This window comes from Dipodomys merriami, unplaced genomic scaffold (genome assembly GCF_024711535.1).
Source record: "Dipodomys merriami isolate MVZ:Mamm:240054 unplaced genomic scaffold, mDipMer1.0.p SCAF_925, whole genome shotgun sequence".
NCBI classification, from domain to species: Eukaryota; Metazoa; Chordata; class Mammalia; order Rodentia; family Heteromyidae; genus Dipodomys; species Dipodomys merriami.
Window position 1 is genome coordinate 314,440 of NW_027206541.1, and position 3,829 is coordinate 318,268.

The window sequence follows — 3,829 nt, forward strand, 5'->3', positions numbered from 1 at the left end:
AGAGGAGGGAAGGCCACCCCTCCTCCCCCAGCACCGGTGATCTCCATCTTGGATACCGACAAAGCTCGGAGGAGCTGCTAGCTCCAGCTCAGGCTTTGGAATAAAATGAGTCATTTAGCAGGTCACAAGAACTTAACGGCAAAGTGACCTGCCAGACTCAGCTTCATCCAGGGAAAAGTCACCCAGCTCAGCCGCCAGCCATCCGAGTGCCTTGCCTCAATGGGTAACCAGAGCCAGAGGCTGCCCCTCCCTCTAGCAGCCACCACAATCAATTGAAAAACAGAAACCCTGAGAATGGCTCCAGGCTGGGCGCTGTGAGCTTTATCACAAAATAGCCCCGGGGAAAAGCTACTGCTTGTTGAAAGGCCTCAACTCTACCCAGAACCTAGCCTCATCACCACATCCCCCTCTTTTGTGACTCTCAAAGCAGACCACCCTCCCAGAAAACTAACCTGGGAGGGGGATCTCAAAATCTTGGGTAAAGCAGAGCATTTTTCTGCCTCTTCCAACCAACCGACTTAAGAAACCAATCAAGCCACAGGACCTCAAGCTGACCAGAGACTCCAACAAGAGACTGTTTGCAGACAAAAGGGAGATACAGGATTCTTCCCACTCCTCCCCCCCCAAAAAAAAATCAAAAGACTTATTTTTTCTTTTTTTTTTTTCTTCTTCTTCTTTTCTATTTTTTGCCTGTTTTTTGTTTTTTGTTACCTTATATATATTTTTTTTTTCCCTTCTAAAACTTTTATTAATCTTTAATTTTTCCTCTTCTGAAAAAATAATTGTTTTCCAGTAACTTTTTTTTTTCTCTCATCTTATAATTTTTATTTTAGGAATACGTGAATGAGAGATTTCCTTTCTTTTCTTGACTTCTTTCTCTTTTTCTTTCTTTCTTAATTATCTTTTTGTTTTTTGTCTAGCTCTACTGAACTTCTGATCTTTTCTTCTCCCTTTCCCATCCTTAAAGATTTTCACATCTCCTCTCTGTCTCTCCCTTTCTCTCAACATATTCACATTCCTCTCTAAATAGATGGTTTTTATTCTCTATAATAACATTAATCTTTACGTTTATATTTTTTATGGTCTTTTTTCATTCCCCTTTCCCTCTCTCCTTTTTCTCTCTCTCTCTACTTGCATCCTACCCAACCCATTTCCTGCACTGTGATTAGGACATAGTTAACTCTCCCTGTGCCTCCCCACACCAATCTACTCCTATTTTTTACCCACATCTCTCCCTAATCCTAATAATTTCTGGTTTTCCAAATTCTTTTCTGCGGTTCGAAGTCCTTTAACATATAGTCGTTTGATGTTGAATAGATGTATCTGTTGAACTAGATTGTATCTGTATACTATTGACTGTACTATAGCAAACATTAGTTGATGGTTGCCTTAAGATAGTGTTCTAGCACAAAACTGGTGCAATCTTTATCTCAAATGGGCCGAGTAATTCGGAAAAACACAAGAATAATGGCAAATTCGGGTATCTCAATTCCCAACCTTGATAATCAGGGATTAGAACAGATAAAGAATAATCCAGAGGAGAGTTCCCAAATAGCTCTACAAACATTAATAGCAAACATGATAAATGAGAAGTTTGACAATGTACAAAGGACTCTGTATGAGCGTGATAGGGAGAGAGAGGAGGCATCCCAGAAGTTTATACAGGAATATCATAAGCGTGAGGAAGCTTCTCAAAAACTGATACAGGATTTGCGTGAACAACTTGAGAATACTCAAAGAGAAAGGGAGGAATGGCGTGAGCAGGCAGAGAACACTCAAAGAGAACTGCAGGAATCCCACAGAAGGGAGGAAACTAATCAAAGAGTAATTCACGAATTAAGAGACCAGGTAGAGAATACACAAAGATCACTAAAGGCATTCATGGAATCCATTAACAAAGAGCTGAAGGAAGTCAGGGAGACCACAAAGGGAATGCTGAATGGAACCCAACAGAAGGAATGGGAGTCCAAAGAAACCATAACCAATCAACTAAGTGATTTGAGAACAAACACTGAACACCAAATTAAGGAAGTACAGAAATTCATACAAGACCTAAAACAGAGCTTCAACAAAGAACTTGAAGCCATCAAAGTGACCAATTAGAAGGAAAAGATATAAAAAAACAAAGTAGAGAGTCTTGACAGCAGGTTAGACCATGCAGAAGATCGAATCTCAGGGATTGAAGACAGCCTAGATATTATAGAGAAAGAACATATAACCATCCAAGACAAGTCCAAGAAATATGATAGGTCTATCCAACACCTGGAAGACACCATCAGAAGGCCCAATCTAAGGATAATGGGTGTAGAGGAGCACCTAGAAACAGAAGTTAATGGTCTAGGAAATTTGTTTAACAGGATCCTAGCAGAGAACTTCACAAACATACAAAAAGATAGGCCTATTCAGATACAAGAAGCTTTTAGAACCCCAAATAGACCAGACCAGAATAGGACATCCCACCATCACATTATAATCCACACAGGATCGACCCAGACCAAGGAAAAGATCCTTAAAGCTGTCAGGGAGAAAAGGGTAATCACCTACAAAGGAAACCAATTAGAATTACCTCAGATTTCTCAGCAGAGACAATCAAAGCAAGAAGAGCCTGGAATGACGTATGCCATGCCCTAAAAACAAATAATTATCAACCAAGAATACTGTACCCAGCTAAACTTTCCTTCATAACTGAAGGCCAAATAAAAACCTTCCATAGCAAAGAAAAATTGAAACAATACATCTCCATCAAACCAGCCCTGCAAAAGATTCTTAAAGATGTCCTACACATAGAAAACCAACAAGAACGCAACAAAGGCCAAGAAACTGCACCCAAATTGAGAATCCAAGAACCTTAGGAAGAACCCAGTTTTCGCAGCCCCCAAGAAGGTGGAAAACATGGCAGGAACTCCCAAATTCCTCTCAGTCCTATCTCTTAACGTTAACGGACTGAACTCTCCAATTAAGCGACATAGACTGTCTAGTTGGATTAAAAAACAAGACCCTTCTATCTGCTGCCTGCAGGAGTCACATCTTGCCCGTAAAAACAAACACATCTTCAATGTTAAAGGCTGGAACATGCCAACGGCCCTCATAAACAGGCGGGAGTTGCAATCCTAATATCAGATAAAATAGACTTCAAACTAAAATTCGTGAGAAGAGATAAAGAAGGTCGCTACATACTAATTAAAGGATCTCTCCTTCAGGAGGATATTACAATTCTAAATATCTATTCGCCAAACAATGGAGCACCCAAATTTATCAAAGAAACACTACTTTCCCTCAAATCCCATATAGATCCAAAGACATTAATTGTTGGGGATTTTAACACACCACTCTCCCCACTAGATAGATCAACTCAGCAAAAACTCAACAGAGAAACCGCAGATCTAAACAGCTGCATAGATCAACTAGACTTAACAGACATTTACCGAACATTTCACCCAGCAGCATCAGAATACACGTTCTTCTCAGCGGCACATGGAACGTTTTCTAAAATAGACCACATTTTAGGCCACAAAGCAAACTTGTCTAAATTCAGAAACATTGAAGTTATACCTTGCATTCTCTCTGACCACAAGGGAATAAAATTAGAACTCAACACCAAAAGCCACCAAAGAAAGTCTGGTATCACATGGAGGCTGAACAACACACTGCTGAATCATGAGTGGGTCATGGAAGAGATTAGAAAGGAAATTCAAATGTTCATGTTATTCAACAAAAATGAACCCACAAATTACCAGCTCCTCTGGGACACAGCAAAGGCAATACTCAGAGGCAAGTTTATAGCTCTGAGCTCCTACATCAACAAATTGGAGAGATCGGAAACTAACAA